At 41.0% G+C, this 26269-nt stretch overlaps 1 protein-coding gene across 3 annotated transcripts in view; it reads left to right on the plus strand.

Moving 5' to 3' along the window:
* Positions 1-26269, plus strand: part of ITPR2 (inositol 1,4,5-trisphosphate receptor type 2) — a 586442-nt gene that overhangs the window by 416763 nt on the left and 143410 nt on the right. The gene's annotated exons all lie outside the window — the stretch shown is intronic.

Here is a 26269-nt window from a genome sequence, read left to right on the forward strand (position 1 = left end):
ATGGAAGTCTGGAAGCAGAGAGGACAGAGGCTCCTGAGAAGACAGAGAGTGTAAAGGAAGGGATGCAATCAGGTCGAAACAGACTTCTGGCCTCTTTAAATTATAGGCTAGCGTATTTCCTGCAGAACCTGTAAAGTGACAGCCTCTAACTGTTTTTTACTGGACTTCTAAAAAATATGAAGCTAAATTCACATTCTTTCAAAGGAAAACCATTTCTATTTTGTGTTAGTATGAAAACAGGTGCTTGGTTAGTGTTATTTGACACATTTAGTTCTTTTAACCTGAGGATCTACTTTAAACTTGCATCTTCTAATGCAGAGTTGTTTTAGAAATTAAAAAGTTGAGATGTATGTATGTCCATTTGATTCTATCTATATCAATTCGGTTCAGTTGTTCAGTCATGTTCAGCTGTTTGCAACTCCATGGGATGCAGCATGCCAGGCTTCCCTGTCCATCACCAACTCCCGGAGCATGCTCAAACTCATGTCCATTGAGTTGGTGATGCCATCCAACCATCTCATCCTCTGTTGTCCCCTTCTCCTCCTGCCTTCAGTCTTTCCCAGCGTCAGGGTCTTTTCCAAGGAGTCAGTTCTTCACATCATATAGTGATTATCTATATAGCTCTCACTTTTTTACAGAACAAAGTCTAAACTTCTAGACTGTCTTGCTAGTCATTTTCCCCCATTGACAATCTCTACCTTTTCTTGCTTCCCTGTATATCTTATCAGGTAATTGAACAAACATTGGTAGATATAAATAAGACTCTGAATAGATTAACTTTCTATTTAAAAATTTTTTTCCAGTTTTATTGAGATGTAATAGACATACAGCACTGTGTAAGTTTAAGGTATTAAAAATTTCCTCTTTAGACGATTCTTACCCATCTCTCTCCTCATACATAACTGCCTAATGTATGTAACCTTGAGTATAATTTTTATAAAAAATTCAGAAAGGAGTCAAATTCTAAAAGATATTAATACAAGAAGCTGCAATAATTTTATAGTATAGGTGCACCATTGAGAAGATTTTTAGGTCTCTCACAGTATGTTCTCAGCCACATCCAACTCTTGGAACTCTATGGACTGTAGTCCATCAGGCTTCTCTGTTGGTGGGATTTTTCAGGCAAGAATACTGTAGTGGGTTGTTGTTCCCTTCTCCAGGGGATCTTTCCAACCCAGGGATCAAACCAGCATCACATCTCCTGCACATCTCCTGCACTGTTTGTGGATTCTTTACCTGCTGAGCCATCAGGGAACCTTCTCACAGTATAGCAAAATTCATATATAGAACAGAATAGGTCAGGGCAAATGGGTTATAGCTAGGAAGACGAGAGAATTTTAAGTATTGAGGAACTGAAAGCCAAGATGAAGAGATACACTGAAGAAAGTACAACACAGAGATTTAAGATGCGGAAGAGGTATAGTTTTAGAGAGAAAGAAATTGGGTGACAGCAATTGAGTCAAGCCAGAGAAGGACTGTCCAGAGATTGAATGAGAGTAGAGAGGGAAAAAAATCACAAACTGAGAATTAAAGTCATATTGGCTTCTACAACAAAGATGGAAATAGAGTGACACAACACGTGTACATGAGCAAGAAGTTATTTCAGAAGCTGCAGCATTGTGGAAGGAAAACAACTAAAAAAGAGAAGAGCAGAGTGAGCAGTAATAAGGTTTAGAAGGAAGTCAGGGAGTACAGCCACCCATTGTGTTCTTTTGACTGAAAGCTAGCCTCGCTCTGCCTTTAAAGGTTATTCCGCTGCCTGAGCAAGCAACTACACGAGCAAGATCTAACCATGTGTCTTTCTAGTTGGAAGTGAACAACCTGACCAGCCAAGTAAGCCCTGAGAAAAATAGAAGAGTAGATGTTTGAGCCAGATTACCTCGAACCCATTGAGAAGACACTTAAAAATGTAATCTCATGTTACCAGTTTTGAGTAACAATAAAAATATTGTCAGGAAAGACCCATGTTAGGTCAGGGTCAGTTCAGTTTTAAGCAGATTAAATACAAGAGTAGAGATGAGGTGTGTTTTTTTTGTTTTTTTGTTTTGTTTTTCCGGCCATGCCACATGACATGTGGGATGTGGGATCTCAGTTCCCTAACCCAGGAATCAAACCTGTGTCCCCTGCATTGGAGCTCAGAGTTCTAACCACTGGACTTTCAGGGAAGTCTGAAGAATGCAGATTTTTTAGACAAGTTAAGGTAAATGTTGAAAAGAGTGGAGAATAAGAATAAAGAATACAAAAGCTACTCTTAGGTTGAAAGATAATGATTTAAATTATGAAAGAGGTTAAAAAAGAAGACAGCATAATATCAGTGGTTTTGATGGATTTGAGTTTATGAAAGTGCTCAGAGAGAAACAGGTTCAACGATGATGGTGGACTTGTCCAACCAGTGGGAATTCAGAACTACCTGTTAAAAAAAAGTAACGAAGAGCTAAAAACTACTTACTGAAACGAAGAGATAATGGATATGAAAATGGCCTGAATGGATATCTAGAGGTTTCTGAATCTCCCCCAAACCAACATGTTAGAAAATCAGTAGTATGCAGAGTGCGATGGTACAATATCTAGGCACATAGATAAAGCCAGACTTCAGGAAGAGGGAGACTGTCAGACTGAGTGAGGGAAGGAGATCTGGAATCCTTAAGGCCTTGTGATTAAATTAAGAGTGTAAACATGAAACGGGAGTTCACAGGAGTCTAGGACAGGAATGCAAGCTGTATGGAACAGTGTATGTAACCAACAGGGTAGTTAAGCAGCAGCCTGCTCACTTTCTTACAATGACACCGGAAGTTGCTCCCTTGCCACTTTATCCATGAGTGCTCTATGGGGTGGCTCCTCCCACTAGATTTAATGAAAAATTCAGTTTTCACTCAGAAGAGAGCCAACCCGTGCTCTTTTGATCTTTCCTCAAGTGACTTCCTTGTCTTTCTCTAGGCCAGGATATTGTACTGGTTTCTTAGGAGGCAGAGATGGTTGCTGAATTCCTTCCTTATGAATCTGTTGTACAAATAGCCTCCACACTGAGGCACAAATGCCACAGACAGTGGTTGTAAGCCTTGCTTCAGAAGTAGCCATGTAGCTGAGCTCCAGGAGTCTTCTGGGGTCCAGGTTCGGCTGTATCCATTGTGAATGTGGAGTTGTTTGGGTCTGTCATGCTGATGACCGTGCAGATTGGTTTCTGCCTTTGCACAGTTCAGTGATTCCAAAACTGAGGTTCAGCTTCCTCCTTGTTTTACTATAATCATCTTTTGCACAGACAGTCTATTTTGGTGCCCTCAGACTTTCAATTTTTGTTGTTATTCTTTTCATGGTAGTTGGGTAGTTCTGCTTTTTCTACCATGACATCCTTTTTGGCCCTTCCTGTGGTTGGTGTTACCAGAAACAAATAATGCTTCTTGTAAGTGTCTTGTCTGATCTACATAGAACTATCAATACCTGAAAAAGGGAATTTCTTAAGTTCTAATACCATAGTGTCATGCAGAGTAATTTCCTTAAAATTCAGCTCTGTGTCCTTTTACATTTTCTGTCCTTCACATGCTCTTCTCGTGCATCTCTGCCTCCTCTCTCTGCTCTAGCTTTGGTCTTTTATATTCTACTTTCTTCATATTCCTTCTCTTTATTCCTGTCTTTCTATAAAACAGGCATTGCATGAAATCTAGAACAATGTTCAGTACTTTAGATAAGTTTAACATATATGAAGTCCTATTGTTTCTTTAGGGCTTCCCTGATGGCTCAGATGGTAAAGAGTCTGCCTGCAGTGCAGGAGATCTGGGTTCAAATCCTGGGTTGGGAAGATCCCCTAGAGAAGGGAATGGCTACCCACTCCAGTATTCTTGCCTAAAAAAAAATCCCATGGACAGAGGAGCCTGGAGGCCTGCAGTCCATGGGGTCACACAGAGTCAGACACGACTGAGCGACTAACACACACATTGTTTCTTTGATTCCATGTGGCAGTTCTGTTTTTATGAGACTTTATTTTACATTAATTTTATTTTCTTACCCAGTTTTATTAAGATATAATTGACACATATTGTGTAAGTTTAAGGTGTGAAGACGGAGAAGGCAGTGGCACCCCACTCCAGTACTCTTGCCTGGAAAATCCCATGGACGGAGGAGCCTGGTGGGCTGTAGTCCATGGGGTCGTGAAGAGTCGGACACGACTGAGCGACTTCACTTTCACTTTTCACTTTCCTGCACTGGAGAAGGAAATGGCAACCTACTCCAGTGTTCTTACCTGGAGAATCCCAGGGACCGGGGAGCCTGGTGGGCTGCCGTCTATGGGGTCACACAGAGTCAGACACGACTGAAGTGACTTAGCAGCTTAGCAGCAAGGTGTGAAGTATGTTGATTTGATACATTAGTTAATACCCAGTTTAGTCACATGATTGCGATTTTTCTTTTGTGTTGAGAACATTTAAGATCAACTCTTTTTGCAACTTTCAAGTTTATGATACAGTATCACTAACTCTAATGACTGGGCTATACATTAGATCCTCAGAATTTGTTAATCTTTCAACTGGGAGTTTGACTCCCATACTTCCCTTTTCCCTCACCTCCCAAACCCTGGTAAACACCACTTTGTCTCTGCTTCTCTGAGTTTGTCATGTGAGATTCCACATCTAAGTGATCTCATGCAGCATTTGTCCTTTTCTGTCTTACTTATTTCATTAAACATAGTGCTCTCAGAGTTCATCCAGGTTGTTGCAAAGAGAAAGATCTCCTTCTTGCTCGTGGTTGAATAAGATTCCATTGTATATCTATATTGGATCTTCTTTATCCATTCATTGATTGAAAGACAACTACATTGCTTCCATGTCTTGGCTATTGTGAATAATGCTGCAGTGAACACGTGAGACAGTTTCTTTCTGTACCTACTAGAATTGAGAAGCATATGGAGAAATGTGAAATGTTATGTGCCTTGCAGGATGCGGAGAAGTATTAGATAGCTTGCCTGTGGAAAGCAAAAATAACTCCTGGCTCTTAAGGCAAGAAAGAATGGATCACTTTAATTGGATATATGAAATTATTTTTAAATATAGGCTTTAAATATTTTCCTCATCATTTCCCCATGTCATTAAATAGTCTTTGAAAACACAGTTTTAATGTCTGCATAATTGTTCACCATTTTATTGCACCATAATTTATTTAATCACTTTTTATTGTTAGACATTTAGGCTTCTAATGTTTTTGATATTATAAATTATGCTATGATTAACATCCTCATACATTAATGTTTTTCTGCTGCACTATTTCCCTAGGATAAATTCCAAGAAGTTTAATTACTAGGTTTCATGGTAGTAACTATTTTATGATTCTTGGTGCACATTATAAAATTGTTTTTCACCATGTGATGGTAATCAACTTACTGAATCCTAAAATTATTACCATTTAAATAAAGATTCACCAAGTTGAATAGTGTCAGGAACACAGTGGCCACTCAACACATTTGTTGAATAAATTAATGAGGTAGATGAAAAGGAATTTCACTTTAATCCACATCTTTTGGATTCCTAATAAAATGAATTATCTTTTAATATGTTACTTGGTCATTTCTATTTATTCTCTGAATTGCTTGAAAATGTGTCTGTCCATTCTTCAGTTGGGTTTCATTTTTTTCTTTGTGAATTTTAATTAAGGGTCAACAAATCTTACTCATAGTAGTTACATCTACTCCATCCTAGTTCATTTGCTTTCTAATGTTTTAATGATAATTTTTTCCACTACCTTGATATCTTTAAACACTCACCTAGATTTTCTTCTGGTATCTAGGAAATTCAGTTTTTGCTCTTAATTGTTTAATTTTTCCATGTCATAATGCAAGAATAATATAAAGCTACGTTCTTGTGCTAATTTATCTGTAAAGACATAGTCCAAGATTTAGTAATAACAGCAGTCTGGGAGGGCAGGGCTTCTAGTAATTACGTGACCATGATGTATGTAGGACATTAGAGACCAGGGCCAAAACCCAAACCACCTTTAGGGCCAAGAAAAATGGGTGATGTCGGGGCAGGTGAGGCTGGGACTATCTGGTTATCTGGTAAGCTATTACTTACCTCTGTTGACTTTCCAGTTGGGATTGCAGGCACTAAATTTCCTATTCCTCCACTACTTCAAAATGTCTGAATTTTTAAATTTAAAACATTGTGAAATCTAATTTTAAAAAATTGACAACTCATTCAAAAATTTTAAAACCATCAAGCATGCCAACCAGAATTTACCAGCAGGCAGAATGCAACTGACGAACCATAGTTTGCCACTTGTGGGTTTGTTTAGTCACTCAGTCGTGTCCAACTCTTCGACCCCATGGACTGCAGCCTGCCAGGCTCCTCTGTCCGTGGGATTTTCCATGTGAGAATACCGGAATGGGTTACCACTTCCTTCTGCAGGGGATCTTCCTGGCCCAAGGATCAAACCCACATCTCCTGCATTAGTAGGTGGATTCTTTACCACTGAGCCACCAAGGAAGCCCACTTGTGGACTAAGGGATCTGAATTTCTCATTCAGTTTTTAATTCAATTATATGGTCTTTTTGAATGCTTTACCAGATGTCAGGCACTGTACTGGATACTAGGAATACAGCAGTGAGGGAAAGCAGCAAGAAATCAGCTCTCAAGGGACTTAGATTCTGACTGGTAGCAGTGATGAGTAGACAAACCAGAGAGAGCAGATAGTCATACAAGCTATGCAGTGAATGAGAAGAGAGTGGGATGAAAGACACTCAAAGGTCTATTGCAGAATGACTAATCAGGAGAGTTTTCTCTAGGGAGGTGAAATTGAAGCTAGATCTAGGTGAAAAAAGCAGAAGTCAGCAGTATGTAGTGGGGCAGTGTGGGGCGCATCCCAGAGATGTCTGGAAAGTGGCAATAAGCTTGGCATGTTTCCAGGAGTAGAAGACCTGTGTAGCTGGACCCTCACCCAGCTCCCAGCATTTAAACACTATACTGATTACAAACACTGCACCTGAGGCTCATTTATTATAAGATTATCATTCAGGAACATTTATTAATTAAGCACCTCTTTTTTTTTTTTTTTTTTGGCTTTGCTGGATCTTCATTGCTGTGTGGACTTTTCTTTAGTGGCAGTGAGCAGGGGCTACTCTTGGTTGTGGTGCATGGACTTCTCATTGTGGTGGCTTCTCTCGTTGCAGAGCACAGGCTCTCGGTTGCACAGGCTGCAGGAGTTGTGGCACGTGGGCTTGGTTGCCCTGCGGCATGTGGGATCTTCATGGACCAGAGATCAAACCTGTGTCCCCTGCATTGGCAGGCAGAGTCTTAACTACTGGACCACCATGGGCATCCCTTGGCCTTGCTTTTTCCCTCCTACTGAACATCTCGTATATCAGGCATCATTTTAGTTGCTAAGGTAGAACATGAATAAAGTTGCCATTAAAAAGCTCACAGTTAAGTGTGTGTTGGAGCGGGGAGAGCTAAGTTGCTTCAGTTATCTCCGACTCTGTGTGACCCTATGAATTGCAGACTGCCAAGCTCTTCTATCCATGGGATTCTGCAGGCAAGAATACTGGAGCAGATTGCCATGCCCTCCTCCAGGGGATCTTCCCAACTCAGGGATCAAACCTGTGTCTCTTACATCTATCTACATTGGCAGGCAGGTTCTTTACCACTAGCGCCACCTGGGAAGCCCTGGAGTGGAGAGAGGGAGACAGATAAATGATGATAATCTAACATACTTTTGTTAAAATGGAGGTATGTACAAGACACACTTCTCTTAAGTCAGGAGAGAATTCATGGAAGTGACATTTGAACTGAGTCTTGAGAAATAGGGGAATTGGAGAGAACATTCCAGCAGAGGCAACAACTTCTGCAAAAATATACCATAGACATTTTAGAGAAAGGAACTCCTTTGGGGAATATTGGTAAGGATTTGGTATGGTATCTACTTATGTCTTTATTTGAAATGAATTACAATAATTTGAATTGAGTCAACATCTTTCATAACTGTAATGACCCTGATTGTAAGCATTTAACAAATGTTGCATGATTGAATGAATGAATGAATAGGACATGATATACTCTAAAACTTTAATATTTTTAATGTAAGTATTGTAATTAAAAAACAAAGATATTTTCCTGTTCTCATTACCACAATCAAAATTAATGGTATTGCCCCCCACTGGAGAATAAATCCTGTGCACAAACAGTTATTGTTTCTGTTCCTATGCTAAGTATTGTACCTAGCTATAGTAGATACTCAACAAGAGTTTGGGAGAATAATGTTCTGCAAAAATTCATGCATGCTGATAGTGTTTTTATATAATACAGGTACTCTAATATTTATAGAATCCTGCAAAATTGACATTAGCATTCTCACAGTCAAGGATATTACTCAGCTGCTGTGGACTTTCTTTTTAATTTTGTAGTTTATTCTTTACCAGTCATATCAGCAAACTGTACATAGACAGGACTCTATAATATCTTCCCTCATATCAGGAACTTTTCTTACTTTCATTCAGGATACCATCTTTCCTCTGAACTAGCAAAATATCTCTTCTTGTTTTTAAAATTCATTAATTATTACCTTAGTTCCTCTAAAGCTCAAATTGAAACCTGGTTACCCCATTTCCAGTGAACAGTGGTCTTTGTTTTGAGTTATGTCCACCGCCCCACCCCCATACTGCTTACATTCTTTCTCACTAGCTTATGCCGTGTATAATTCTGGAATTGTTCTTTATTTCATGTATGTAGGTCTTCGCTACATTATTAGTAGCAGATTCGCAAAATCTGGGCACCCATGAAGCCTCATTTTAAAACTTTTTTTTCAATGAAGACAACTATCTCAGGGAAAAACGCTTAGGTATTTAACCCCTCAAATAGGCTCCTGCATATCTTTCAACAAGCACCAAAGAATCTTTGGATTACTGCCTTTCATATGACCTCTCAGAGTTATAGTTAGTAGGAGCAGTGAAAAAAAAAAAAAAAAGTGTACTCCAGGAAGTGGATTGTAATTGGACTTCTAATTGTTAGTTTAGTGTAAGGATCATCAGGTCAAGTTCAGTTGAAGCAATTATTTCTCTGCTTAAAATTTCATGGCTGGTAAACTTATATTTATTTCTGAGTTACATTATTAGAGCATCAGTCTGAATTCTAGGAATGTAGAAGCCCTTCGCTGTGTCTTCAGCCCCTCTTTAAAAATTTTTTATTATTATTATTATTATGTACCTGTTTTTTGGCTGTGCTGTTTTCATTGCCCTTCCTTGGTAGCTCAGACAGTAAAGTGTCTGCCTGTAATGCCGGAGACCTGGGTTCAACCCTGGGACAGGAAGATCTCCTGGAGAAGGGAATGGCAACCCACTTCAGTATCCTTGCCTAGAGAATTAGGTGGACAGAGGAGTCTGGCGGGCTACAGTCCATGGGGTGGCAAGCGTTTCTCTAGTTGTAGCAAGCGGGGGCCACTATTTCATTGTGATGTGTGGCCTTCTCACTGCAGTGGCTTCTCTTATTCTGGAGCACGGGCTCTAGGGCACATGGACTTCAGTATTTGTGGCTCCCGGGCTCTCGAGCACAGGTCCAAATGCTGTGCTGCACGGGCATAGCTGCTCTGCAGCACATGGGATCCTCCTGGGTCAGGAATCAAACCTGCATCTCCTGCACTGGTAGGCGGATTCTTTCCCTCTGAGCCACCAGGGAAGCCCTCTTTGGCTCCTCTTTAGGTCTGCTCTGATTTCAACTATATTCTTGAATTCAAAGTCTATTAGTAGAGCTAGAGATACCAGGCAGGGCTGTTTCTATATATTTTTTCTCCATGCAGGGAAATACATACATCCCCTAGCATATTTTAACCTTTGAGTTATTACCTTGTCCCCAAGCAAAGCCAGTATCTCTTTTTTTTCCCTTCAGGGGTTAGAGGATTGTGGGAACTGCCATCCTGTTTCAAGGACTAGGGTGCTTTCTGTCATGCTGATGAAGTTTGTTATTAATTTGTCATTAATGAGTTGTTATTGCTCATTAATCTGTTTTTTTCCCTTAAAATTCTAATCTCACAGCTTGAGCTATATTCATTTTAAGGGATATGCATATACATAACTCTTAAGTAACTAAATTTTAATTTATACCAAAGTCATATGAAATGTATATATTGCTCAGATTACTTAAAATGTTTTCCCTAGAGATCTAGGCTGCTTCACCTCTCTGACACTTCTATTTTCTTATGCTAATATGTAGTCATCAGCATTGCTTCATTTTATTCATAGAAATAGAAGGATGGGCCTGTAATTGGATACATGACTTCCATCCTTAATATCTTTGAAGGAGTTTAACTAACTTAACAATTACTTCATCTTTATTATTGCCTGTAGTGCAGAGAGTAGAAAACACGGCTGGGTTTTCAACTCACAGTCATATGTTGGCTAGAATATGGTACAAACTGCTTAACTCGTATTCACCCTAAACTCTGTGTTCTCTCCATTTGCTGATTATGTCACTCAACTTCTCTGACTTCAGCTTTCTCTGGGGGGAAACAAAAAACAACAACATGAGTATCCATGAGCTATGTTTGCAAAGCAAACTTCCAGAGATTTATTGGACACTAATCAGTACAACAGAATGGGAAAGACTAGAGATCTCTTCAAGAAAATTAGCATACCAAGGGAACATCTCATGCAAAGATGGGCTCGATAAAGGACAGAAATGGGATGGACCTAACAGAAGCAGAAGATATTAAGAAGAAGAGGCAAGAATACAATGAAGAACTGTACAAAAAAGATCTTCATGACCCAGATAATCACGATGGTGTGATCACTGACCTAGAGCCAGACATCCTGGAATGTGAAGTCAAGTGGGCCTCAGAAAGCATCACTATGAACAAAGCTAGTGGATGGAGGTGATGGAATTCCAGTTGAGCTATTTCAAATCCTGAAAGATGATGCTGTGAAAGTGCTGCACTCAATATGCCATCAAATTTGGAAAACTCAGCAGTGGCCACAGGACTGGATAAGGTCAGTTTTCATTCCAATCCCAAAGAAAGGCAATGCCAAAGAATGCTCAAACTCCTGCGCAGTTGCATTCATCTCACATGCTAGTAAAGTAATGCTCAAAATTCTCCAAGCCAGGCTTCAGCAATACATGAACTGTGAACTTCCAGATGTTCAAGCTGGTTTTAGAAAAGGCAGAGGAACCAGAGATCAAATAGCCAACATCTGCTGGATCATCGAAAAAGCAAGAGAGTTCCAGAAAAACATCTATTTCTGCTTTATTGACTATGCCAAAGCCTTTGACTGTATGGATCACAATAAACTGTGGAAAATTCTTCAAGAGATGGGAATACCAGACCACCTGACCTGCCTCTTGAGAAACCTATATGCAGGTCAGGAAGCAACAGTTAGAACTGGACATGGACCAACAGACTGGTTCCAAATCAGAAAAGGAGTACATCAAGGCTGTATATTGTCATCCTGCTTATTTAACTTCTATGCAGAATACATCATGAGAAACACTGGGCTGGAGGAAGCACAAGCTGGAATCAAGATTGCTGGGAGAAATATCGATAACCTCAGATATGCAGATGACACCACCCTTATGGCAGAAAGTGAAGAGAACTAAAAAGCCTCTTGATGAAAGTGAAAGAGGAGAGTGGAAAAAGTTGGCTTAGAGCTCAACATTCAGAAAATGAAGATCATGGCATCCGGTCCCATCACTTCATGGGAAATAGATGGGGAAACAGTGGAAACAGTGTCAGACTTTATTTTTTGGGGCTCCAAAATCACTGCAGATGGTGATTTCAGCCATGAAATTAAAAGACGCATACTCCTTGGAAGGAAAGTTATGACCAAACTAGACAGCATATTAAAAAGCAGAGACATTACTTTGCCAACAAGGGTCTGTCTACTCAAGGCTATGGTTTTTCCAGTGGTCACATATGGATGTGAGAGTTGGACTGTGAAGAAAGCTGAGCGCTGAAGAATTGATGCTTTTGAACTGTGGTGTTGGAGAAGACTCTTGAGAGTCCCTTGGACTGCAAGGAGATGCAACCAGTCCATCCTAAAGGAGATCAGTCCTGGGTGTTCATTGGAAAGACTGATGTTAAGGCTGAAACTCCAATATTTTGGCCACCTCATGTGAAGAGTTGACTCATTGGAAAAGACCCTGATGCTGGGAGGGTTTGGGGGCAGGGGGAGAAGGGGATGACAGAAGATGAGGTGGCTGGATGGCATCACCAACTCGATGGACATGAGTTTGGGTAAACTCTCGGAGTTGGTGATGGACAGGGAGGCCTGGCATGCTGCAATTAATGGGGTTGCAAAGAGTCGGACACGACTGAGCGACTGAACTGAACTGAACTGAACTAGAAGTAGTTGGACCGTAAAGACTCTTTTACTGAGTTATATTACGTTTTAAGTAATGTAACAAAGTAACTAACTAGACAGCAAGGAGATCAAACCAGTCAATCCTAAAGGAAATCAACGCTGAATATTCCTTGGAAGGACTGATGCTGAAGCTGAAGCTCCAATGCTTTTGCCACCTGATGTGAAGGACCGACTCATTAGAAAAGACCCTGATGCTGGGAAAGATTGAGGGCAGGAGGAGAAGGGGACGACAGAGGATGAGATGGTTGAATGGCATCATCAGCTCAATGGACATGAGTTTGAGCAAACTCTGGGAGACGATGAAAGATGGGGAAATCAGGCGTGCTGCAGTCCATGGAGTCACAGAGTTGGACATGACTTAGCATCTGAACAAGAACAAAAATAAGCAGCTACTAGATATTTATGTATTTATTTTTACCTTACCTACTTATAAAAGGAATTTGAGGTTGAATAAGAAATGCACTTGTATAATTAGACTGTTAGAATATAAGATCAAAAGGCTTGAAAAGGAAAAGAATCAAAGTATGCTAAGTATCTTACCCAATATCCTTCTTGTCTATCAGTGGTAGCGCTGAGCTTCTTGGTAATAACCAAGAGTGAAAAATAATGGGCAATACAAGTCATATCTATACTATTCATTTATGACCAACTTATTACTGTTATTTAATTCTAAAAGAAACATATACAAGGGCAGAAGACAGCATGGTAAACAATGTTTTCTAAACTGTTCTGCAGAACACACCAGAAAAAAAATGAACATAGCTGTTTTTAGTCTTGAGGGATAAATAATGATCTGTATTTTTGAGTTATAATCAAGAGTTGAATATAAATAAATGTAAAGCATGTACAACAGTCATTCTGAAAATAGGTATGTAAGGTCACTTCATAGAGAGACTTTCATATTGTAGAAACTTTCCAATATGTGAATTTAGTTGAAAATAGCTTTTTTAAATATCAAGAGGTTATTTTATCAAATAACAGAAAATACGCTTATCCTAATTGCCCAGCTACGTGAAAAACCTGCTGTTAGTCTTGGCAGATAGATATGTAGAAATGTAAGCAATTAAAGGAACTTTTTCTGAAAACTGAACATAATTGCAAGTTTTCTTGTCTCAAAGAAATAGGAAAACCAGGATCAGCTATTTTCTCACTACAGTAAAGATGTTTTTCTATGCTGCTATCATATGGCAGTTTGACATAAGAAAAAATATGTTGTTGTTGTTCAGTTGCTGTTGTGTCTGACGCTTTGCAATGTCTTGGACCATAGTCCTTGAGGCTCCTCTGTCCTCCACTTTATCCCTGTGTTTGCTCAGATTCACGCCTGTTGAGTTGGTGATGCTATCTAACCATCTCATCCTCTGCTACCCCCCTTTCCTTTTGCCTTCGATCTTTCCTAGCATCAGGGGAAAATATTACTAACTAATATTATTTTAAGCATTAATTTTTCAATGTTTCTTGGCAACCAAGGCATAGAAAGAAATATTTAAGTTACATGATAATATATAATGTAAAATAACACCCCACCCAGACCCAGACCCCCCCCCCAAAAAAAAACAAAGCCATATGATTTGATCATTAGTGAAGTACAACACTTCGATGTACCTGAGGCATATAGAAATTGATTGAGGGAACCTTCACTAATAGTATTAATTACTGGTCATATGATAGAAGTTTAGATTAATACAACTTTGCAATTTAAAAAGGCCTGTCAGATTCTAAATTTTAAAAAGTATTTAGCTGTATCCTATTGCCATACAGCAAAGTAATAGAAGGCAATTGTATTTTCAGTAACAACTTTAACATTATATAAAGACTGGCAATTGTCTTCACAAATATTCCTACGTACACATCTAGCACCTGGACAGAGCCTGGTGCATCAGAAGTGCTCCATCAACTTTAAGGCTCATCAGATTTATTTTCATGACTTTAAATTCATTCTCAGTTCATTCTTAAGTCAATGTAAATTTATCGATCACATATTATCACCTGGTTATGTTCTCACCAAACAGATGCAGATTCCATGCTCAATGAGCCTGATCCCTGAGATCACATCACCAGTTCCTTTTGGGGAAGCTATTCTAGAGACACCAACTGTGCCACAGATGGATATATCTGAGGGCATGACAGTGAGATGTAGTCTCTGCTCTCATGGAATTTACCCTTTATTACTGGGAGACATAAAGACAATCAAGGACTTCCCTGGTGGCAGCAAAGAATACACCTGCCAATGCAGGAGATGCAGGTTCAATCCCTGGGTTGGGAAGATCCTCTAGAGAAGGAAATGGCAATCTACAACAGTATTCCTGCCTGGGAGATCCCACAGAGGATCCTGGCGAGCTACAGTCCATGGAGTCACGAAAGAGTCAGACATGGCTGAGTGACTTAACAACAACCACATAAAGACGATCACAGCATAGCAGCCCTGTGGACAGTATGTCCCTGGGATGCTCTGGGATCTCAGGTTAGGAGTGTGCACAGGAAAGTGAATGTGTGGCTGAGACAGAGAGGGAGAGAAAGTCAGAGGAACAGAGACAGCGCTTTCCCCCTGCTCGATCATTTGCTCAGCATTCAAGCAGGCAAATCAGCTTCTCTAAAAAAAACCCCTAGCCCACTGACCCGTAGCTCTGCTCCCTTTTTTAGCAAAACGATCAGAAGTTGTATACAATTGCTACCTCCATTTCCTCTTTCTATTCTCTCTGAAATCCCTCCCTGCCAGGCTTTCCTCCTGACCGTGCCACCAGGACAGCTCCTAACGAGGTCACCAGTGACTGCCACCTGAATAATTGAATGGTTTGTCCTCAGTCTCCATCATATTTCTCCTGTCACTAACATTTGACACACTGGGATGCTGTCTTCTTGAAATACTTAGCTTTCTTGCTGCACAGTTTTCTACTCTTTCTGCCTTCTTCCCAGCACTGGTTCCTATTCCTCTCCCATTTCTATCAGAAGGAGAGTTCCAGGACCCATTCCATGGCTCTGGTTTTCTCAGCGGACACTCAGATGGTCTCATTCTGTCACGTGACTTTAAACACCAGATGCACCATAATCAACTCCCAGTTTATATCTTCAACCTGAATCTCTCCTCTCAACACCAGATTTGTACATCCAGCTGCTTAAGATCTTCATTTGAATGTCTTTTTAGGCATCTTGTGCGTGTGTCCTCGGTCACTCAGTTTTCTCCGACTCTTAGCCACTCCATGGACTGTAGCCCACCAGGCTCCTCTGCCCATGTAGTTTTCCACTAAGAATACTGGAGTGGGTTGCCATTTCCTTCTCCAGGGGATCTTCCTGACCCAGATATCAAAACCTTGTCTTTTACATCTCCTGCATTGACAGGTGGGTTCTTTACCACTGTGCCACCCAGGAAGTCTGCATCTGAATGTCTTTTTAGGCATCTCACACTTAACATATTTGTAATGAAACTCTTGATTCTGCCACAGTCTTTTTAACTTAGACACAGACCCAGACCGTAAAAACATTAGTTTTATTTTATTCTTGAATGCGTTGCCCAGTGCACAGGACTATGATACAGTAAATACTTTGATTGAGTGATTAAATGAGTGACTATTACAGTTAACAAATGCCACAGATGACTAGAAAGGGAAGCGCTTAGCATTGGTGTTACTGAGGAGGGCTTTGTGGAGGGACTAACATTTTATTTTACTTTTAAAAATAATTATTTATTTAGCTGTATGGGATCTTCAATTGTGTCATGGAAACTCTTAGATGTGGCATGTGGGATCTAGTTCCCTGACCAGGGATTGAACCCAAGGCCCCTCCAAATCGGGAGCTCGGAGTCTTAGCCAGTGGACCATCAGGGATTCCCAAGGGGGCTAACATATTAGATAAACCTTGTGTATTGACAAGATTTGTTTTCTTCAGTCGCTAAGTTACGTCCGACTCTTTGAGACTCCATAGTAGACTACAGCACGCCAGTCTTCCCTGTCCTTCACCATTTCCCAGAGTTGGTCAGACTCATGTCCGTTGAGTTGATGATGCCATCCAACCATCTCTTCCTCTGTTTCCCCCTTCTTCTCCTGCCTTCAGTCTTTCCCAGAATCAGGATCTTTTCTACTGAATTGGCTCTTCACATCAGATGGCCAAAGTACTGGGACTTCAGCTTCAGCATCCGTCCTTTCAATGAATATTCAAGGTTAATTTCCTTTAGGATTGACTGGTTTGATCTTGTTTTCCAAGGGACTTTCAAGAGTGTTCTCCAGAACCACACTTCAAAAGCATCAATTCTTTGGTGCTCAGCCTCCCTTATGGTCCGACTCTCACATCCATACATGACTACTGGAAAAACCATAGCTTTGACTGTATGGACCTTTATAGGCAAAATGATCTCTCTGCATTTTAATACTGTCTAGATTTGTCATAGCTTTTCTTCCAAGGAGCAAGTGTCTTTTAATTTCATGGCTTCAGTCACTGTCCCCAGTGACAGGATGCCATGATCTTAGTTTTTTGAATGTTGAGTTTTAAGCCAGCTTTTCACCCTCATCTTTAACCTTCATCAAGAGGCTCTGATAAGATTTAGATAAGCAGAGAAAAGAGAGGAAGGCATTTCCATCACAGGGAAGAAATGAGCAGAGGAACCAGAAGTAGTCATCATGATATGTGTATGGAAGTGAGGAGCTCTGGGACATTAGGAGATAGAGCAGCACTGTACAGATGTAGAGGTAGCAGTTGAGGGACATACCTTACGAAATTCTGGAGGGTTTTTAAGTGCCAGAAAATAATTCCGTTGATATTGAAATCAACTGAAATTGATTTGTTGATTCAGTTGATTATTGAAATATAGTGTAAGTGTCTACTGAATTCTTCCTTAGGATACTTAGTTCTTATTTATGTTGCCATAAAATTAATGAGACGTTAAGGATTTTGTTGAATGCTAAACACAATAACACAGAGACAAATGGCACAGAACTTGGCTTTAAATATATCCACCAACTCAAAAGCATTATTACAAGTCTCCAAAAGATATTTTAATGACTGTACTTTTATTTCACGTGCTAATTTATACCCTGAGAGTATTAAGCAAGTATTTAAAGACAGATCAATTAGATACAAACCCATGAGAAAATATAATTAGTAAACACAGAAGCCAATATAAAAACACGAATGTCCTAGCACAAGGAGTATCCTGAATGTATGTGTTGGTGTGTATGTACTTTCATGTATCTGCCTATGTTTATTGGTTAACTTGTTTTTCCAGCTCAAACGTAAGTGAAGAAAGGTTAACATATAGCTGACACTTTATTCCCAGGACACATTGTAGAAGTATGAGATGGGATGGGCTGTCAGGACAGAAGGATCTACTTTAGGCTTTTAATCTATAGATCCAGTGGTAGAATATTAAGGTGGAATATGAGAATAGTTCTTTTCTGATTTAGTAGCCGAGAGGCTTCTGTAGGTATGTTGAATATTACTAGTAATGCCTTTGTGTTTTGTGGCTGTTGGTGCATTTGGAGTTTTAGAATTACTTACAGAGGCACAGAAAAGTGAAAGACTACAGTCACAAAATAATGCTAGAAGATAAACTGTTGAACTAAAATGTCAAGTTTCAGAAAGGAAAGTAGTTACCCTCAGCCAGACCGAAAAAGTCCCCCTTCTACATCACAACCAAGTAGTTGTTTGAGATTATAAGAAGGGGAAACTTCTGTAAAGTCCCCTGTTGGGATTTATGTAATCAATGAAGTAATATCAACTCTAGAGGTATAAAGCTCTTTGGTTCCAAAGATACCTTTTCAGCTGGTAAAGAATCCTCCTGCAATGCAGGAGACCTGGGTTCGATCCCTGGGTTGGGAAGATGCCCTGGAGGAGGGAACGGCTACCCACCCCAGTATTCTGGCCTGGAGAATTCCATGGACTGTATAGTCCATAGGATCTCAAAGAGTCGGACACGACTGAGCAACTCTCACTTCACTATGTGTCTATCTCTGTCTCTGATTTTGTCTGCTCTATGAGACCTGCAAAGTATTGGCAAGTTTTTTGGTTTTGTTTTTTTACTTTTATAGGTAACTTTTGGCAAAGGGCTACCTAGTAAATAGTTTAGGCTGGTTTTCAGTTATACAGTTTCTACTGGAAACATTAACTTACCAGTCTAGTGCCAAACCAGCCTGTGTTAAAATGAGACTTCATTGATGAAAACAAATGTTAGGCCAGATTTGACCCACAAACCAGAGTTTGCCAAACTCTGCTTTAGAGGATCTGTAGAACCTTCACAGTCTGAAGTTTCTCACATTTGAAAAATCTCTATGAGTCAGAAGTGATAGGTCATTTATTTTTCATCTCTATATTTATAACATTTAATTCACTTTGTTTATGAGTGTAACACACAGGCATACATATACCACAGAGAGACATACACTTAGAATCTGCCTGGATAAAAGTGAAGTCACTCTGCATTGCTGAGATCCACATTTCAGCCTTCTATGAACAGTGGAAGCCTGATGCTACTAACCCATTGCCTGGGCAGTGTGTGCTGAATCATTAGATTGAGAGTATGAATGAATCAAGTTATGAATGAATGAATGAAACAGGGGTGTGGATGAATCAAGTAGAACAGAAGCAGAAGAGCGGAGCGTGGGGGCACAGTACTTGGAATGACACAGACCTAGGGGTAGAGGTGAGAGGGCAAACTAAAGAAACTGCTAGCTGGGGGAAAGGTAATATTTCCATCTCCAAACTGGGGAAACATTGTGTATGGTACTGATGAACCAGGGTAGGAATAGAGACAGAGACAGAGAAAATGGTCTTGTGGACACAAGAGGGGAAGGGCAGGGTGGGACAGATCGAGAGAGTAGCATTGACGTATTTAAAACAGATCGCTAGTGGGAAGTTGCTGTGTAGCATAGGGAGATTGAGCTCAGGGCTCTGTGATGATCTAGAGATGTGGGATGGGACTGGCCGGGAGGGAGGTAGGAGAGGGAGGGGAAACACACATACATATAGCAGCTTCATTTTGTTGTACAACAGAAACTTAACACAACACTGTGAAGGTGTTATATTCTAATTAAATTTAAAAAGTGGAGGTCAGAGCTTTGGTTATCACACTGTAGTGTGCATCAGCTCCTTGACCCTGTCCCCAGAGACTTTGATTGACTAAGTCTGGGGTGGAGCCCGCAACTGCCTCTTATCCTGGGTATTTTTATTCAAGTTGTCCACAGGCTAGACATTCGCCCTCGCCAGCTTCCTTCCCTAATTGTCCCAGAGCCTGGTCACCTGACCCAGATCCAGCCTCTTCTAATCTGTTTCCTGTCCCTCTCCTTTTGAAATTTCTACCTTTGTGCTATCAAACTAATCTGATTATCACCTAATTTTCTTTTACGTGAAATTAAAAGAATTAACCTGGGTGATTTATCCACAGAAAGAATCTTTTTTAAAAAATTTACATCAGAACAAAAACCGTAACTTTCTCCTCCTGGGCATGGATTCTTAGATCCCCCATGGCTATGTGAGAATCCTAAGCCTCACCGTGCTTTGCATATAAAATTCCTAAGGACCAAACAAGAAGAGAAGGCCGGACAGCTTGGGCACAACATGGGAGAGGGCTGGGGATGAGGCTGGGGACATAGGCAGGGTCAGTCAAGGACACCTGGAGAGCTTCCCAAGGGGGTTGACCTTTAGCATCACCTATATGCAGACTCCACTCCGTTTCTGGGAATGGCGTGAGGAGAGCAGGATGATGGGAGATAACTGCGAGGTGTAGAGTTGGTGGCTGGGTAAGATGGGATATAGAGACGACTAGGGGGTAGGATGGGGGGGAAAGAAGCTTGGTTCTGGACCTCTGGTATTTGAGGAATTTGTGAGACATTGGGTCACAGGTATATAACCTGCAGTTTATTATATGTACCTGATTCTTAGGAAAGAGACCTGGGCTTGGAACATGGACGGACAGAGATAGTAGTATATAGATGCTATTTGAATTGGTGGGCACAGATGAGATTTCTCAGGAAAAACAGTTGGAATGAGAGGAGAAAAAGATTAGGAATGAAATGCTTTATTTAAAAAAATTTTTTTTAATTAATTTGGCTGTGGTAGGTCTTAGTTGTGGCACAGTGGATCTTCTTTTATGCAAACTCTCTAGTTATGGTGTGTGCGGGCTCAGCAGTTACAGCATGCAGGCTAGTTGCCTCAAGGCATGTGGGATCTTTGTTCCCGGACCAGGGATCAAACCTGCATCTCTGCACAGGAAGGTGAATTCTTAACCACTGGACCACGAGGGAAGCCCCAACAATGGAGCACTTTACAGGAAAGGAGGAGAAGGAGAAACATGTAGGTTGAGAATGAGAGGTCTGAGCAAATGGGGCATGAAAGCAAAATAGGAGAGAGACTCACAAAGGAGCAGGGGACCAGGGACTCCAGCGAACTCAGTATGTAAGTGTTAATCGATCAGTCGTGTCTGACTCTTTTCGACCCCATGGACTGTTGCCCACCAGGCTTCTCTGTCCATGAAATTCTCTAGGCAAGAATACTGGATTGGGTAGGCATTCTCTTATCCAGGAGATCTTCCCAACTAAGGGATCGAACCCAGGTCTCCTGCATTGCAGGCAGAGTCTTAACCATCTGAACCCAAGTGCAGCCCTAAATCCCGACAGGGTTTGGCACTTAGATAACCAACAGCCTCACTAAGGGCAATCCATACTGAGTGGTGGGGGCCCCCAACAGACAGCAGTGAGCAGAGAGGGCTATAAGGTTAGTACTAAAAAGTGGATTCATTCTGGGTGCATATTAGAGAAGGAGTGGTTCAGAGCCGCTTAGCCAGTATATCCTCTTCTGATCCCTGTCTTAAGCATAATGAAAGTGAAATATCCATTCTAAATCTTTGAGGGGAGGGAGGATGAGATAAACACTGGTGGCATTACAACTCAAATTTTCTCATTGTCACTGAGCAGCTTTTATACCCTCAACACACGGTAGTTGCTCTTTAGATGAAGTGGGTGTGTATGTGTGTGTGTGTTTTGTTTAACATGCCCATCTCAGATTTCCGAAGCCTCCTCAAATAGGTTTGTCTCTGCTCTTAGCACAGTGGCATTATCCAGAAGCACTGCCAGGAAAGGGCTAAGAGGAAATACGGATTCCTGTTTGCAAAAGCAGATCTTTAGCTGCCAGACAAGGCATTTATTTCAACTGGTACCCACCCTGCGTGGTGCACTGCGGTTCCCAGATGGTAACTCACGTGATGAGATAGCAGCGACAGTGCTAATTAAATGTCAGTGAGCTCGGGAGCTGCAGCAAGGCCTTCAGGCTCAGATTGCTGAGACAGAAGTAGGAAGGAGAAGTGCATCAGCCTTCCTGAGGCTCATTAGAGTTGGGGAGGGCTCAAATTCAGACAGTTGCTGGATTCAGATCCTAAATGGACACTGCAAGAGGGCCCACAAATGAACTCCAAAAGGAATAAACAAACATTAGTCTACATTGTTTTAACAGAAAACACATCCTTTGGCAGGTTTTCCTTGACATCATCCATCACCCCCATTTGATTGACTTGAAATTGAATTTAGCTTGTTCTTTTTTAAAAAAAACATTTTTTTTTTAATTGTGAAAGGCTATGCTTCATTTAATAGGTCTTTGTTGGTTATCCATTTTAAATATAGCAGTGTATACATGATCTTCCTAAAGTCCCTATCCCAACCCCCCAACAACCATAAGTTTGTTTTCTGTAAGTCTCTTTCTATTTTGTAAGTAAGTTCATCTATATCATTTCTTTTTAGATTCCACATAAAAAGGATGTCATATGATATTTCTCCTTCTGTCTGACTTACTTCACTCAGTATGACACTGTTTAGGTCCATCCATGTGGCTGCAAATGGCATTATTTCATTCTTTTTAATGGCTGAGTAATATTCCATTGTATATATGTGCTACATGTTCTTTATTCCTCTGTCAATGGACATTTAGATTGCTTCCATGTCTTGGCTATTGTAAACAGTGCTGCAATGAACACTGGAGCGCATATATCCTTCTGGTTCATGTTTTTCTCTGGATATATGCCCAGGAGTGAGATTGGAGGGTTATATTGAGGGCAGGAGAAGGGGGCGACAGAGGATGAGATGCTTGGATAGCATCATCAACTCAATGGACATGAGTCTGAGCAAACTCCAGGAGATAGTGAAGGACAGGGAAGCCTGGCGTGCTGCAGTCCATGGGGTCGCAAAAAGTTGCACACACCTGAGCGACCGAACAACAACATGGTAGCTCTACTTTCAGTCTTTCAAGAACCTCCATACTGTTCTCCATAGCGACTGTACCAGTGTACATTCTCGCCAACAGTACAGGAGGGACCCCTTCTTTTCACACCCTCTCCATCATTTATTGTTGTGCATTTTTTGAGGATAGCCATTCTGACCGGTATGAGATGATGTCTCATTGTAGTTTTGATTTGCATTTATGTACTAACTTGCGATGTTAAACATCTTTTCATGTGCCCATTGCCCATCTCTATGTCCTCTTTGGAGAAATGTCTGTTCAGGTCTTCTGCCCATTTTTTGAGTGAGTTGTTTGTTTTGATGCTGTTAAACGTCATGAACTGTTTGTAAATTTTGGAGAGTAATCCCTTATCGGTCACATCATTTGCAAATATTTTTTCCGATCTGTGGGTTTTCTTTTCATTTTGTTTATTGTTTCCTTTGCTATGCAAAGACATTTAAGCTGATCCAATTTGTATATTTTTGCTTTTATTTTGCTTTTATTTCCATTGTTCTGGGAGATGAATGGAAAGTTGACCACTTCCACAGTTCAGCATTGATGCAGAGGAAGGGAGAAGTCTTCCAAAGTAATAAACACTCAGCATATCCAGGAAAGATGAGTGCTGAGGCTGCAGGTGGTGACAGGCAACCAGGCTCTATCCTGCTTCTGGGGGCTCAGACGTTTTCTTTTCTTGTGTGTCATGGTCTGCATTGCAGTTCGTGGCACAGAGAAATAGCCACCTTAAAGTCATTACCAGCCTCTACCCAGAACTACACCGAGCCCCCTTTCTTAGTGATGGCATGGTTCTCTAACCAGTTCCCCAGCTGGAAAGCTGGCGTTCATCTCCACCCTTCCCACCCCCCAACCCAGACAGCATGGCTCACCATTTCCTCCCTCTGACATCTCTCAGACCTGCTCAGGCTTCTTCCTCTTCTTGCCGGTTTCCTCCTTCTGCCCAGGCAGCTGTAACAGCCTCCTTCCTTTGCCTCCAGTGAAGTCCCTTTTTAATCCACTTTCCACCGAAGGGTCAGAGGGATTGTTCTAAAATACCCACTGCTTGTGTCTGTCTCCTCGCCAAACTTTTCAGTCATTTTCAATAGAACAGAGCAGGTGGTCAAAAACAGGCTTGGGAGACCTTTGATGCTCACGTGCCTGATTACTTAAAAAAAAAAAAAATTGACTCATAGTTATCAAGTACTGAGTGCTGTATCTCATGAAAGCATTACCATTCTGAGATAAATAGGAATAAAGTACTGTTACTGGAGGGCTTCCCTGGTGGCTCAGTGGTAAAGAATCTGCCTGCAAGAGACACAGGAGACGTGGGTTCGATCCCTGGGTCAGGAAGATCCCCTAGAAAAGGAAATGGCAACTTACTCCAGTATTCTTGCCTGGGGAATCCCATGAACAGAGGAGCCTGGCAGGCTCCAGTCCATGATTTGCACAGAGTCGAACATGACTGAAGCAACTTAACATTCGTGGCGCACTGTTAGAGAAGACACTGAGGTGAGTGGAAGTAGGAAAGCTAGTGTGTTGTGTTAGCCACTCAGTCACGTCCAACTCCTTGCAACCCTGTGAACTGCAGCCCGCCAGGCTCCTCTGTCCATGGAATTCTCCAAACAAGAAGACTGGAGTGGGTTGCCATTTCCTCCTCCAGGGGATCTTCCCAACCCAGGGATCAAACTCATGTCTCTCCCGTCTCCTGCATTGGCAGGTGGGTTCTTTACCTGCTAGGGCCACCTGGGAAGCCTAGCAGCTTCTCTAACAGCACTGCCCTGAGCCCTTAGGAATACAATACAGATTATGTCGTCTTTCTGCTCAAAACCTTCTGATAATTCTAGTTTCTAAACAAACATCAAATCTATGTCGTCTTTCTGCTCACAACCTTCTGATAATTCTAGTTTCTAAACAAACATCAAATCATTGGCTTCAAAGGCTCCCCAATATGACCTGACCCCTGCACCCCCTCTACCTGCCTCTGTGGCCACCTTCTTCCTCCCCTACTTAAGTGACCCTGGTCTTAAGGCTGTGTTTTGAAACCAGCAAACCAACTCCTACTTTCTATCATTGAATTTACTGTTTCTTTAGTTATTAAGTTTCTGTTACAATGTTCTATTTCATTTGAAATAGCAACCTCCAGCCACTCCCAGTGTTCATTACTCCCATCCTCTGCTGCTTCTCAGCATTTTCCCCTTTTGATTGACCATAGATTTGTTTGTATATGTTTCCGCCATGACTGGAAAATCCATAAGGGCAGGAATTTTGTCTGTTGTGTTCACTGTTATGCATGCTCCCTATGCTTAAAGAATTACTGGACACACATCACAATTTCATGAAGCATTTTAGAATGAACACAGAAAGCATACACCAGTCATAGTATTTAGCTCATGATTGCTTACATGATGAACAGAATTTTGTTGTTGTTGTCCTGGATTGAGATAAGTGGCGTTTTTGTTATGTTAAAATTGCGTATGCTGCTGCTGCTGCTACTACTACTGAGCGACTTCACTTTCACTTTTCACTTTCATGCATTGGAGAAGGAGACGGCAACCCACTCCAGTATTCTTGCCTGGAGAATCCCAGGCACAGAGGAGCCTGGTGGGCTGCAGTCTATGGGGTCGCATAGAGTCGGACACGCCTGATGCGACTTAGCAGCAGCAGCAGCAGTGCTTTATAGATCAAACAGAATGTTTCTTTTATGGATAACTCATGACCTTATCATGTAATACCAAAGAAGCATAAATTGCAGAATATAGCATTGTCTGTAGTATCTATACGTTTGTGTTTGATGCCTATATCCTTAGATATCGACCAGTTAGCCATGTATTTTTTTTAATTTTATTTTATTTAACTTTACAATATTGTATTGGTTTTGCCATATATCAAAATGAATCTGCAACAGGTATACATGTGTTCCCCATCCTGAACCCTCCTCCCTCCTTCCTCCCCATATCATCCCTCTGGGTCGTCCCAGTGCACCAGCCCCAAGCATCCAGTATCGTGCATCGAACCTGGACTGGCGACTCGTTTCATATATGATATTATACATATTTCAATGCCATTCTCCCAAATCGTCCCACCCTCTCTCTCTCCCACAGAGTCCAAAAGACTGTTCTGTACATCAGTGTCTCTTTTGCTGTCTCGTACACCGGGTTATTGTTACCATCTTTCTAAATTCCATATATATGCGTTAGTATACTGTATTTTTTAAGAAAGGAGAACAAGTCTTTCTAATTGAGTTTGTCTCTGAATTTTCTTTCCTCCTTTTCTCTTTTCATTGCATGCCTTCTCTTTGTCTCTTCATTTGCAACCTGGGTAATTTAACTTCTGAATTACTGTATAACTTTTAAAAGGTGTTGGGTGTCACAGAATGAACAAGCAACAAAATCTGTCTGTTTGAAATTCTTTGTTTCTTTTCAGTTCGATTCAACTTATCTGAATCCTAACTTAGAGTTGAAATTCACCTTGCCACCTCATTTCCCCCTTTATTAGGTTTCCTTTGAATGCAGAAGTTCACTTGAGCAGTAATTCTCTCACTTTTGAGAACCACTCTGTCTAACAAAGGCCCACCTTTTTTTTTGTTTAAAGCAGCTGTTGATTAGACAGTTAAACATAGAGAGGCACTACCATGGTAAATTTCTCAGTCTGATGTAACTCAAAAATAGAAAGCTGCAGAAACCTGAGGTTGAAATGCTTTCAAGCAATTGATCTTAAAGTTCCTGAAAATTATCTCATGGTGCTTCTGCTCAATTCCCCACA

The sequence above is a fragment of the Bos grunniens genome, chromosome 5 (assembly GCF_055505025.1).
Source record: "Bos grunniens cultivar Pamir isolate PY7600 chromosome 5, Bosgru_T2T1.0, whole genome shotgun sequence".
NCBI classification, from domain to species: Eukaryota; Metazoa; Chordata; class Mammalia; order Artiodactyla; family Bovidae; genus Bos; species Bos grunniens.